Source organism: Astatotilapia calliptera, chromosome 13 (genome assembly GCF_900246225.1).
Source record: "Astatotilapia calliptera chromosome 13, fAstCal1.2, whole genome shotgun sequence".
Classification (NCBI taxonomy): Eukaryota; Metazoa; Chordata; class Actinopteri; order Cichliformes; family Cichlidae; genus Astatotilapia; species Astatotilapia calliptera.
The window spans coordinates 642061-656335 of record NC_039314.1 but is presented as its reverse complement, the minus strand read 5'-3'; the positions used below and the strand labels follow the sequence as shown (position 1 = coordinate 656335).

The following is a 14275-nucleotide window of genomic DNA, read 5'->3' as shown; positions in this document are numbered from 1 at the left end:
TCCATCTTTGTGCTCATCCGATCCACCACACCGCGAAGATATAACACTTCGGCTTTCAGCCGTTCGAATTCCGCTGGGTCTACATGCGGCTCAGACATCCTGTCACGGCCGGGCGGATCGCACACAGTAATTCGGCGTGCCCGTGTGGCGTGCTGGCTAGACCCAAGCGCGGCGAAGGCTAGCGGTGGGTTTGGAGCAGACACGCAGTTATTCTAGTAATGACCTGAGCACGAAGCGTGGCTTCGGAACGGTCGTTACAGACAGAGAGCGAGCGGAGCCGGGAAGAGAAAAAGGATTGAAAGGGATTGTAACTCACAGTTGCTGAATCAGGCGGAGACTGACGTCGGCAGAGTTTCGGAGCTCGTGACACGAGGATACTGATGTCTGAGCGGCGAACAGGTGGGTGGCGTCTCTCTTTTAACCCCGGCCCCGTGATCAGCTGATCACAGCCGATCACCGGCTGACATTCTGTCCTCTAATTGGTGTTTACCCTGTCCCCCCCCCCGTGTGTTCCTGTTTTATTGTGAAGGTCTGCGTCTTATGTGAGTGTTTTCAGTTTGCCTCCCTGGTCTCGTCATGTTAATCACTCCCAGCTGTGTCTCCCACCTGTGTGTAATCTCCCTGTGTTCTGAGTGTATTTAAGTTGTATTTTCTGTCTTAGTAATCGCTGGTTCGTCTGTGTTGTTTCCCCTCGGTCTCCCTGCGTCTCCCCGTATGTATTTCCCCGGACCTCCCTGCATCTTCGTTTCTGGTTTGTCTTATTAGTTTACCCAGTTTAGGTTTCTAGTTTCATGTTTTGCCACCCTTGCTGTTTGTATTGACCCACTATCATAAATAAACACCCACCTGCACCAGAACTGCCGTCCTTTTGGTCCTACTACAAATCCACACGGCTTGCCCCGCAAACCGTGACACTTCTAATGATGCTGCCTAAGGGAAGCATGTATAATGTAAACAGAATTGGTCCTAGCACTGAACCCTGTGGAACTCCATAATTAACCTCAGTGTGTGAAGAGGACTCTCCATTTACATGAACAAATTGGAGTCTATTAGATAGATATGATACAAACCACTGCAGTGCAGTACCTGTAATACCTACAGCATGTTCTAATCGCTCTAATAGGATATTATGGTCAACAGTATCGAATGCTGCGCTAAGGTCTAGCAGGACAAGCACAGAGATGAGTCCACTGTCAGAGGCCATAAGAAGATCATTTGTAACCTTCACTAAAGCTGTTTCTGTGCTGTGATGAGCTCTGAAACCTGACTGAAACTCTTCAAATAAACCATTCCTCTGCAGATGATCTGTTAGCTGTTTGACAACTACTCTTTCAAGGATTTTTGATATGAAAGGAAGGTTGGAGATTGGCCTATAATTAGCTAAGACTGCTGGGTCTAGAGATGGCTTTTTGAGTAAAGGTTTAACTACAGCTTGCTTGAAGGCCTGTGGTACATAGCCGATCATTAGAGATAGGTTGGTCATATTTAAGATCGAAGAATTAATTAATGGCAGGACTTCTTTGAGCAGTTTTGTAGGAAGTACTGTTTAGAATACCAGAATAGGGAGGATGGTGTAGGTTTAAGTTTATTAGATTGATACATATGTACCAACAAGACAGTGTACATCACTGTCACAACGACGTTTGTTTTCATTCAAAGGCTTTATGGTTTTTCCTATAATACCTGGTGGGCCGGTCTCTAGTCAAAATGCCCGGGCTGATTTTTTTGTCCCAGTCCAGCCCTGATCATGAGAGATGTCATGCTTTGACTCTGTGTTTTACTTGCATCTATTTGAAAGAGTGAGTGTAAACACAAAAAATATTTTATTTTATGTGCTGGAATGTGCAGAAAATAGGTTTAAATGTTAAACTAATTTATTCAAGTCAGAGAATGTTGCATATAATTAAATTTTTGCTTGATGCATAAAGTTAAAAGATTAAAACTAATAAAACAAGTTTTAAAAAGAGACCTTTCCATTTGATTACATTTTGTATGATGGATTATGCAGAAAAAGTAGAATTGGGCTGAAAGATCTATCACTTTATCACCGCTTCAGGTTGTAAATCGTGCTTTTAAAAAGTAACTAAGTAACTAAGTAATTAATTACTTTTGAAAATAAGTAATCAGTAAAGTAACGGGATTACTTTTTGGGGGAAGTAATCAGTAATTAGTTACTGATTACTTTTTTCAAGTAACTTGACCAACACTGTTCAAATCTGGAGGCACTTGAGTCAGTGAGGGACAGAAGGTCAGTGAACAAACTGTACAGACTAAAGTCAAAATGTGGACAATAAAGCTGTTGTTTCAAGTCTAACAACTGACACAGCTAATATATCCTCTAGTGTTGAGTGATACAACATACATTCTGTTTTCTTTGTGAGGTTGTAATCATCAGTATTGTTGCGTCTGTCCTTTGCCCAGTTATTAAATTTTGTAGTGATAAGAATTTAAAGTCCTTTACTGAGGTGCTCTGTTGGGTCTGTTCAGATGCATATTCAGGAAGGATTTTTCAACAACTTGTTCCCATTATGATCAATTCAGACCAATTTAAAGTTTTTTATATAACCTAAAAACTGTCTATTCCTACGATTAGAACCCAAAACAGTTTCAACATCTTACCAAGAGTGAAGAGTTCAGCTGTTGAGCGGCTCATCCCACCATCACGGATCCCCACTCTGCCTAAACACACTGGTCCTACCCCATCAGGCTGGATGCCTACTGCGGGATCTGCCCGAATTCGTCTCTGCCCTACATGATCTGCAGCTCCCGACACGACATCCTGATTTACACTGATGTAACCAATAGCAACCAGAAATTAACGCTGATATGGAAAAGGGAGGGTGACATTCGGGCTCTAGAGAAGGACGTGAGGCAGTACCTGAAGGAGGTGATGGGGAAAGAGCTGCTTACACAGGTCAATGTGATCACCATGACCGTGAAGGTCAAAGGTCACTTCGATATGAGCTGAAGGACTGGCTGGTCAGCAAAGGTTTCTGACTGAAAGAGCTTGAAGTGCTGGCATCGACCTGCTGAAGGGACAGAGAGCGGTGGAGGAGGACTGCTGACCTGTGCCAACTTAATGAACTCTTTGACAGCAGTGAGATGTGATGTGACCACTGAGTGTAAAATGATGCAGGTCAGGTTAAGTAATCATCATTAAACGTAGAAGCATAGCAACTGCCTGTTTATTGTCACCCATGATTTCTCCAAAAAAATAGGTAAAAAATCTCGACTCACCGTTTTTAGATTCTTCAGACTGAGTTGCAATTTGAGTATCCACATTATTATTGACAATAGGGCTGCCACGATTTGTCGACTAGTCACGATTACGTCGACTATCAAAATCGTCGACGACTGATTTAATAGTCGACGTGTCGTTTGAAGCTTTGTAAGATCGCAAAAGACGCAGGAATAATAGCAGGATTTAAGAGTGTAATAACGGACTGAAACAGAAGATGGCAGCACAGCATGTACAAGGATGCCAGCTGCCGTTAAACCCCGAAGAAGAAGAAGCAGCTGTGTCCCAGAATTCATAGCGCGGCCCAGCTTAGTTTCCAACAATGGCGGTAGCTAGTTAGTTTTAATATTACTCTTATTATTCTTTCTGGGTCACAAAATAAACGTTTAACATATTTTCAGGCGAGAATGTAGCTGTGTAAACCTCAAATATCGGCTCAGTTTATCAAGACACCACATATTTTCAAAAGCGCTCCGACGTTTTCGGAGACGTCTGTTACCCACTAGCTCGATAGCTAGCCGGGGGCTAGGTCACTAGCACCGTGAGAACACCGGACTCCCGGCAAATTGTTTTCAAACCCACCGCCGTCTTTCGCGACTCAGGTTAAATATATATGAGTCACTTAGATAAATTAAAAATGTTGTTGTTTGGCTTTTTTTTTTTTTTTTTTGTATTTTATTTGTTCCTGAGTAAATCGGTTTGGCTGAGATTAAAGTTATAGTTTTTACACAGCTGAATAAACGTCAAGCAGACAGCTGATTATCAGAAGTGTGAGATGCTGGAGAATATACTCCGGTGTCCTGTTATATTTTAGATAGCAAGGAGTTTATTAAACTTTACCGAAACAATCTGCAAATTTCATTAAAATTGAATAAACTATCATCTTGTCTTTATTTTTAGTTAGCACCTTAAAAGCTTAAAGCTGTAAGCTAATGATAGTTATATAAGAGCAGATGCTGCTGGTGCAATAAGCTGTAGTTTTACGTCCAGTGGATGATGATCTGATTAGTCGACTAATCGCATAAATAATCGGTGACTAGTCGACTATCAAAATAATCGTTTGTGGCAGCCCTAATTGACAATATACACATTAGGACATTCATTACTGCAACAGTGTGCAACAACATTACAATGATCTGCTTTATGTCATGTAGGTCCTTTAACACTGACACTTTTCTGTGGAGGTCAATGTGTAGAAATGCTACAGGTGGGCTGTTTGTTTGTTTGTTCTTTAGTTAGTGTGGCCAACAAGATGACGTTAGACGTCTGTGATATGAGTGTGACAAACGCTTTCAGCCTTAAAGGGTCCAAAAACATTTATTACTGATGAAATTCACAAATCTCTACATTCACACTGGGTGCAGCATGCAACAATAAAAACATTTCAAAATAAAACCACAGCAGGTTGTGATGGAACTTACACATGATATAAAATATTACACATGATGAAGTAGATTTCTTTAAGAAAAAAAGATAATTTAATGATGTCCTTACATCAGCTGTTTATGGTAAACCAAAGCCATACTCCATATCCATTTTAATACCTTGGTGTGTAATTCATACTCACATTTTGTCTGAAGAGTAGGGATGTTCCTGGCGTCTTATTTACTAGTCGACTAATCGAGGGGGAAATAATTAGACTAACCAACTAATGTAAAACTAAGGAACATTCAGATATTGAGTTGATTTTCAGAACTGATTAATAGAAACTGTCAAACTAGACGCAGAGGTATCTTAAACCATTTATCACATTCTGTTAAATACAAATGAAAATGCATTACTACAAAAGATGTTCTATTAAAATATGACAATCATTTGAGAATCTAAAAGTACGTCTAAGTGTGGCGAGAATGATTCAGGTAATACATTATACAGCCGTTTTCTAGTCAGGTTGTGGGGGCAGCAGGAAGGACTACTCCTGACCACAGCTGATAGATGTAAACTGGCTAGCATGACCAAGGATGCTGGGGCCTCCTACTGGTAGGACGTGCCCAGCTGGAACAGCCTCCTGGCCAAGGTGGCTGTCACCTTTTGATGTGAAGGAGTAGTGACTCTACTCTGAGCCCCTCCCCCATTGACTTAACTGCTCTCCTAAAGGAGAGGTTTTCCACCTCTCAGGAAACTAATTTCCTCTGCGTGTATCTGCGATCTCAGTGTTAACAAGAAGATCAGGGTAGATTAATAGATTTATGGCGTTTCTCAACAACAGTGCACCATCTGGTGGTAGATCGCTGCCTAACATTTAGAACACAATGTACCAGCATTGGGCATCAATTAAAATGTTAACAATTAGATTGAACGACTGGTAAGTCTGATACAGACTAGTGACAATTAGTCGACTAGTCACATAAATCCCTGATAGAGCCCACAGAAGTGGCCTGCACCATGTGCGTGGCTTGCTTTGCAGTTTAACCACCAAAACACTCGTCTGCAGTGGAATTTCTTTGAGCTAATCGATTCATTTATTTCATTTCTTCTTCTAATTAATGTGGAAAATGGTGGCAAAGGTGGCTGAAATGAGTGATTCCTAGAGTTACATGTCAGTTTACAGCATAGGGATTAAGTTTACAGTATAAATACCACTGAATTGTACAAGGATTTGAAGTTTCACTGTAACTTTAACATTTTTGACAATTTTGTTTTGTTTTCTCCCCCACAGGTGAACGACTGTGTCATCAGGACAGCGACTGCCAACAAAAAGTAGAATTATTAAAAAAAAAAAAACCCTGAGTTTTCTACTTTTTAGGTTCATCTCAGGTTTCCACGCTGAGTTGGTCATGACAGTTGCCATGTGTGATGGCATGCCACACATGGTAAGCTCCACACCTCACCACCCGTTGATTCACTTTAGTTTAATTTACAGTCACTACTTTAAAATATTCCATTTATTGTTCAATATCGTTTCTTTATTAAATGTATTCATTTTTCCATCACACCTTCCAATGTTTATATGGCGTGCACACATATTAACCTTGCAAGGTCAAAGCTCTGTTTTATGTTATATTAATACATCTTTGTTTGAGTTACCTGGGGGTTGGTGTCTCCTCCTGTCTGGCAAAGGGCTGGGAGACCTGAAGTACTACTGACAGCCTAATTGGATTGCACCACATGCAGGTGAACGACTGCGTCATCAGGACAACAAAGTAGAAATTATTAAAAGAGTAACTTTTATATATGTGCGTTTAAAGCAGGGTGTCAGTTTTTTTTGTTTTTTTCCACATATGTTGGATTATGTTTCTATATATATACTTTGTAAAGGGTATTTTAAATTAATGAAAATGAATAAACATGATTGTTTCTTTTACCTGTTTCGATGTCTGCCATATCATTAGTATGTTTCGTGGGAATTAAATGTTTATTTAACATGTACGCTATTACATTTACTCTACAAATAAAACCAAATTTAAAATTGAATTATATGTAACATTCTCTGACTGGAAGAAATTTGTTTAATATTTAAACTTATTTTCTGCCCATTCCAGCACATAAAATAAAATATTTTTTGTGTTTACACTCACTCTTTCAAATAGATGCAAGTAAAACACAGCAGAAAATAAATAAAATCAAAGACTAGCGGTCCTTTGGCTCTATTTTCACCTGTAAAGCAGGAGTAGGGCAGGCGGAGGTTTACCCTGGTGCAGGTGTGCCGCGGTCAGTGGAAGAATCCGCGAGTTTCTCTGTGACTTTCCCATTACGTTGTAGCGCACTCGGTGCTTGCTTGGAAGTTTAGGGGGTTTTTTCGCCGTAAAAAGAAGTTTTCTTCCCACGCACAACGGACACTAATGTTTTTGTCACTTTTTATGGAATCAAACTCAAAGTAAGGTCAGTACTTCCACGCTTTAAACGCTGCACGCTCATACTCTCTCCCGCACTCGATATATTATCCATTGTTGATCTGCACACAGCTGTTGTCACGGACGTTGCACTTGCTTACGTCACTGTCATGAGACATTCTCGCAAAAAAATCACTGTTTTAGTAACGCAGCGTTCCTACGGGAAAGTAACGGTAATCTAATTATCGTTTTTGCAATAGTAATCCCTTACTTTACTTGTTACTTGAAAAAAGTAATCGGATTACAAGTAACGCGTTACTGCCCATCTCTGGTCAGGACACAAAAGACTGCATTTCTAAGCCAGTCGGCACCCGTACCGTAATATGCATAAGAATAGTGCAACAACATTTTAGGTGCGGCTGGCTTGACTGTGTGGTCGTAAGTGAGGGCTCACTTGACCGCGGTCAAATATGGTGCTGGAGAAACAAACTACAGAGAACTTCGTAAAGAGAGTATTGAGTGCTTTGGCGATGTAAATGGACTGGTTCTTATATAGTACTCAAAGCACTTTAAAGAACTTGCCTCATTCAGGTGTACGCAAGCACTTTTCTCTGTAAGCACTTTCTGTGTAATGTTCACACACATTCGGAGAGCAACTCTGGGTTGGTATCTTGCCCAGGGATATTTGGCATGCAGACGGGGATTGAAGCACCTTCCTCTACTACCTGAGCAAAGCCACCCCATGTTCGTCTGTGCACAGATTTCTTTCAATACAGTATTATCACAATTGTGCAAAAATACAGGCATGAAAGCTTAAAGTGCGCGATCACAATAAAGGTGACGCTCAGAGACTGACTGAGTGATCTGAGAACTCATCAGCCCTCATCACTGCCTTCACTTACTTGCTGCTATGGGTGCAGGAATAACATAGTTATGCAGTTATCTGGGACTCTCCACCATTTGACCTTAGAACTGAAGAAGCTTCTCGGATGAGAGGTGAAACGTCTTCAAGTAACTTAAAGAAGTCCAGACGCTTTTCTTTACAAGCTCCTTTGACCAGTTATGCAGTTACTTTCTCAGTCTGCTAGAGCCTCCACTTGAACGCAAGAACCTTCATTTATCTTCTCAAACGGAATTCAAAATGTTTTTTACAAATTGAAGGATTAAGATATAAATCGCAGAAGCATCGATCCACACATTCAAAGAAGAACAACCCAACAAACTCTTCATAAAACTCCAAGAGTATGAAAATCTTTATTTCTGTCTATTCTGTGTTGTTAATAACATCACATCTTCACATAGTAGCAAAAACATATTAAACAAACATTAATCTCAACATGCATACTGTACTTCAAGTTTCTCTCATGGAAAGGCCAGTGTTACTTTTATAGTATCCTTTCCATAAATATCATAAATATCTTTACCCATGTAGTGGAATTATTTTATTTTTTCATTTTAGTTAACAAGTATAATGTGACCACATTCACTTTTTATCAGGACAAGCTACACCACCACGGTGGTTAGCATACAATAACACTGCCTTGTTCTCAAAGCTTCTTGCTAACTGTACTTTTTTCTGAGATGTTCTCTTTAAGTAAGGATACTGAAAGTGTAAGCAGTGTATACGGTCACATCACGTGCTTAAGGTTGTGTTAGCACTGATAATTCCTTCACAGTTCTTTAAAGATGCTGAAGTCATCATATCAGCTGTAAATGCAGTGCTGCTGCTGTCCTTACGCTATACTTTCAAGCATCACACTTTCTTACTGACCAGTTTATTTCCACTTTTTATGCTCTAGTATGGTGTGACTGAATGAAGTCAGCAAACCAAATTCTGTCCATCTGAGGATGAGAAGAAACTTGCATGAAATGGGAAGAATGAGATGAAGATGGCTCCTATGCTTTAGACGTGGCACTGTTTCTGCCATTGTAAGTACGCTAATGCTTGAAAGATCCATTAAAAGTCTGACACTTCACTCTTCAGCTGGAGCGTCCATCAAGTTTTACATTCCAGGTTTCCTCGTTGGGATTACGACTCAGACGATGATGTGAAAAATTAGTTATTACATTAAACCCATAAGATCAACACTGGCAAAAAAGCCGTGCACTTCACAGAGCAGCTTTCTATGGCCGAGCAGCTCCTGCAGGTGTAAGGTGTAGGTGTCACAGCACTCTGGTCCAAAGAGGTTATGTGCAGCATGCAGACAGAAAATGGCTTTACAGAATATGACTGAATGTTGAGGCACCAAAACACACTCAGTCTGCCCCTCAGTCTGATCAAGAAGAAAACCTGACTGAGCGCTTCATAACATCAGTACGATGATGTCCCAGAGGCCATGTTCAGGTTATTCTCCCGTCCACACTGAGCGGGCGGATCAGTGGAGTCTGCATTAGCTTTAACAGAAAGGTCTGATTTAAGCAGGTAAGCTGAATAGACAAGAAAAGCTAGAAAGCTTTATCAACTATAACCCCAGCGAGGACCTTGACAGGTGTCTTGTGTACAGGTGAAGGCTGGACAGTCAGCAGGATACCTTCCTAACATTTGTCATTCCCAGCATTGAACCGTTTCCTGGCACAGCCTCAGTGAAACAGAGCATCGTTTCCACCCCACAGTTACAGACAGGCTGTGCTTTTCTTTGGTAACACCGTCGAATGAGCCCCGTGTCCTCTCTCAGTAGCTGCTTTCGTGTCCTGTCAGGATGTACAGGCTGCTCAGTGCTGACGGGTCATCAGTCGGTGTGCTCTGAAGGAGGATGTCTCTGCACATTGTCAGCAAATGAGAAGGAGATGAGTTGTAAAGGAGAGCCAGAGAAAGGCAGTACTAACCTAAAGCCAGTGCCTCCACCTGCTTCTACTCCTCCCACCTCTAGTACTAACACTACTCTACTGATACTACAACCACTGTAGTTTGACTTTAATGCTACACACTGGTACAGTACTGGTACACTTACTGGAGTTTTACTCCTGTTCCTGCTCATCACCACGCCTACTACTTTTTTAAACTTTATGATAAGTGTGAACATTTACACACCAGCATACAAACAAGTTTAAAGTAGAAAAAAGGAAGCAAAGAGCTGAGAAATACATAAAACATAACACAGAAGAAAAAGAAACCTTTGCAGGGATTCCTTCTACACCCAGTTTGAGTAAAAACTAACTGAAACACAAGGAAAGAAGATAAGATCAACTAAAATAAGGGTTGTATAATAATACTTAGTACTGGCAGCCAGCAGCGCTAAGCCTCAGCCTCCCAGTAGACACACCTATGGTACCGATTTAAAATCCTACATGTCTTTGTTCTCAGGTTATCACGTTCACAAACTTTGGTGTCCACGCTATTTGCCTGCCAGGCTGACAATGATTTAGATCACAGAAACATTTTTAAGCTGTTATTCCTGGTTTCACAGTGGAAAACTCCGGGTAACGTCCATTATCTTTGCTTCTGTATAAGACTTTCCTGAATGCTGAGGTTTGGTCTTCCACATGAAATTCAGTACTTTTGTTTCAGTTTCATTAATGATGCATTGATTTTGGACATCGATGTAATACATATGTGATACACGACAGTCTTTGAGTCCATCCTTCTCATATATAATCCCACTGTTTTTGCACTTCAGATGATTCCAGTAATGACTGATTTAAAAAAGAAAAGTGAAATATTTCTAATGAACTCACCACGATTCTTATTACAAACTTCATTAAGAGCTGCTGGATCAACAGGGGTGTCCTGGATTTGTTAGTAATATAATATAGTAATATATTATTATTAGTTTTAATTATTTAGTCAAAAATCAATTCCAGACTGCTCTGAGCAACATGCTGCAGCGAGAGTCCTGACAGGGACTAGAAACAGAACATTTATTGGCTCCCTGTTTTATCCAGAATAAAAGATTCAAAATCCTCACATAAAAGGTTTTGAATAATCAGCCCCTGTCTTATCTTAATGACCTTATAGTACCATATCACCCCATTAGAGCACTTCGTTCCAAGTATTTAAAAGTAAAATGGGAGCCAGACCCTTCGGTTTCCAGGCCCCTCTTGGTAAATGGTAAATGGACCGGTTCTTATATAGTGGTTTTCTACTCTGAGCACTCAAAGCTTGCCTCATTCACCCGTTCACACCCATTCATACTCTGACGGATGCACCGAAGAGCAACTTTCATGCAGGATATCTGGCATGTAGACGGGGAGTAGGTGACCTGCTCCCCCACCTGAACTACAGCCACCACTTCTGTGGAACCAGCTTCCAGTTTGGGTTTGGGAGACAGACACCCTCTCTACTTTTAACATTAGGCTTCAAACTTTCCTTTCTTCCCTGAATCCTCCCTTAGTTAGCCTAAGTCTAGGCTGCTGGCGGGTTCCCGTGATGCACCAAGTGTTTCTTCTTCAGTCGCCCTTTTCACTCACTATCTATTTAAACACCTCTCTGCATTCAATCATTAGTTGAGAATATTCTCTGGCTCTCTTCCCCAGATTGTCTTTGTCCCGTCTTCCTCCTCTCACCCCCCCAACCAATCGCAGCAGATGCCCGCCCCTCCCCCAGCCTGGTTCAGGTTTTCACCTGCTAAAAGGGAGTTTTTCACCTTTGTGCACCATAATTGCAGGGCCTTTACCTTACAATATACAGTGTCTTGAAGTGACTATTGTTGTGATTTGGTACTAGAATAAAGAAAATTAGCACTAAGGAAAGTAGTTTTCTGTACAAAGTGTCAGGTAGACAGTAGTTGGTAACTTTAATGGCTGTTTTTCTTTGGAGGGCTGCATGCAAACACATAGGCTGCATTTCCTAAATCCTTGGATCTGAGTAACCAACAGAACAAACACTCTAGTGTGACTCCTGCTTTAATGCTACCATTAATGCTAGCAGTATTCATGCTACTTCCACATGCTACTCTGAAAATCACTTCCAGGTCTATTAACAATAGTATCAAGAAAAATACTATCCTGATTACTTCTGATGTACTAGGATTACTAGTTTCTCACAGTGATTGATAGCTCTTGTCAGCATACAGTTAACATACCTGTTTGTTCCCAGAACTCTGAACACACGACTCTCATCTGTAATTTCTTGTGTTACCTGCACATAAAGTGAAAATTCACATGTGTAATGACTTAGAACTAATATGATAAGCACATGATACGAGCTCAGCCAACGTTGGATGAATTTACTAGTTCATCACCTCATCTGAAACTCCTCCCTTTGAGGCCATGCTTCCAGAACGCCAGCACACTATCCTGCAAGCAGACTGACAGAACAGGAGGTGTCACTCAGCTTTCAGGACACACATCAGCTCTCATTCACTTTGTTTGTCACATCATCATTTCTACCTAGTGTTTCAATGGGGAAGTCAAAGACTATTTCTGCAGGCAGCTGTCTGGATGGAAGTCCTTGCAGGTTCACGATCTTTACAGTTCCTGTCCAAACGGTACACGGATTGAGAATGAGCATGAAAGACATTTGAAGGATTCACAATATGCGAGGGGACTTACTTTCCAAGGTGATGAGAACAGTGTCTCGGTCCAGCTGGGTTACCTGCACGACTCTGAGTGCTCCACTATCTCCTGATGCACGGAAAGAAGGAAGCTTGTTGCAACAAGTTGAAGCTTGAAGCTTCAGGAAGTCAGCAGAGACACGCAGAAACGGTCCTACCTGGCACTGGAACAGGAGCGCCGTTCAGCTCTATAATATCAAACCTGAGCTGTTGGCCGGTTGGTGGTTTATCATTACTACAGTCTCTCACTCCAACACACAGCTGAGAAGAGAATCTGGGAGTCTGATGGCGAGTTGCTGTGAAACAGTCACCAAGGAAAACAAAAAAAACTAAATAAATTCTCATGGATGGTTAAGTGATGCTTGTTAAACCTGAGCTGAACCTGTTCATACAACCGTCAAAAACAGCACAACAGAATTCTTGTATGATTATTAAATCTTGAGATTAAAGATAAACCGATGCCATCCACCCATCCATCCATCCATCCATCCATCCACCCATCCATCCATCCATCCATCCATCCATCCATCCATCCATCCATCCACCCGTCCATCTGTTCGTCCAAACATCCACCCACCCATCCATCCATCCATCCATCCATCCACCCGTCCATCCATCCATCCACCCGTCCACCCATCCGTCCATCCATCCATCCACCCACCCATCCATCCATCCATCCATCCATCCATCCATCCATCCATCCATCCATCCATCCATCCATCCATCCATCCATCCATCCATCCATCCATCCACCCGTCCATCCATCCTTCCATCCATCCATCCATCCATCCCCTAACTGCACGTCTTTGGACTGATGCCACTTTTCCATAATGTTGTGGCACAGGCGTGTTTCTCCAAGCAGCACTGTGTTAGGACTGCAGACAGGCTTAACACAGAGCTCTGTTCTCACAGTACATACATTATCGTTATGAAATGTGCGAGACATTCACAAAAAAACTGTCAATTATCTGTGCTATGTGATCTAATGGTGCATGCTGGCGTTGAACTGTGTGCTGATAACACTGTTCCTGTAGCACAGAAAACACATGGTAACCATTCAGTTACACGAGCTTGGACCCAGAGAAGGTGCTGTTGGTGTTTTTGGACGGCGTTTATACAACGTTTCTTTTATTTAGTCTCTAAAATCTTGTTGGGCTTGAATAAAAAGTATGCATATGTTATTAAAAAAAATCAATTACATTCTTCAGCTTCAGATTTTGATATGCTGTCTGTCTACTTTTATGTAATCCAGGTCTAATGGCTGGTTTGCATTGTGGAAATTGGGGTAGAGTTAGAAAGGAAGACATTTATTCAGGTGGCAAGTTCGACATATCTGTACAAACCTTTAGATGCACGAACTTTTGAAGAGGCTCATACCACAAGAGTAAAACCAGGCCAGATGGGACAGCCCCGCACAGATATGTACTATCTGTGTATGGGTTTCTTGCTGAAACAGAGAGAGCAGGACTAAGTGTCTGCAGTTGTTCTCCGTGAACAAACAGACTGACCAGAGTAACTCGGCATTGCTTACCTACACTGCACCTCCTACAACCTTTAGTGTCAGGAATCTTTACAGATATGGTAAACTTTCTGTGGCCAACAGAGAATATCCAGGTCAGAACAAGCAGACAAATTGGGTTTACAGTAACCTCCTTCCTCAAATCAAGTGGTAGCATCATACATGACATTATTAACACTGCTGCACCTACAGCTCCTGTTTCCCTGCATCTGTGATGGCGTGTCGTACCTGAAGACTGATTCCATCTCCGCGT

The 14275-nt window shown here is 41.5% G+C and overlaps 1 protein-coding gene, 2 long non-coding RNA genes and 1 pseudogene across 3 annotated transcripts in view; 2 read left to right on the top strand and 2 right to left on the bottom strand.

The window, feature by feature from the left end:
- The window catches only part of LOC113035147 (protein TANC1-like), a 32793-nt gene extending 30137 nt beyond the window's left edge, over positions 1-2656 (top strand). Inside the window, exon 13 of the mRNA XM_026190494.1 lies at positions 2594-2656. The gene's annotated coding sequence lies outside the window, so the exon portion shown is untranslated. The remainder of the gene's footprint in view (positions 1-2593) is intronic.
- On the top strand, positions 2282-3182 carry LOC113035367 (39S ribosomal protein L49, mitochondrial pseudogene; annotated as a pseudogene).
- A 5248-nt stretch (positions 3183-8430) lies between these two features.
- LOC113035162 (uncharacterized) lies at positions 8431-12090 on the bottom strand. The gene is made up of 2 exons (XR_003274305.1): positions 12033-12090; positions 8431-9770 (listed from the first exon to the last, which is right to left on the bottom strand). It is a non-coding gene; the product is annotated as an uncharacterized LOC113035162 (long non-coding RNA).
- A 104-nt stretch (positions 12091-12194) lies between these two features.
- LOC113035157 (uncharacterized) lies at positions 12195-12792 on the bottom strand. The gene is made up of 4 exons (XR_003274297.1): positions 12662-12792; positions 12502-12573; positions 12340-12426; positions 12195-12257 (listed from the first exon to the last, which is right to left on the bottom strand). It is a non-coding gene; the product is annotated as an uncharacterized LOC113035157 (long non-coding RNA).
- Positions 12793-14275: the final 1483 nt, after the last annotated feature.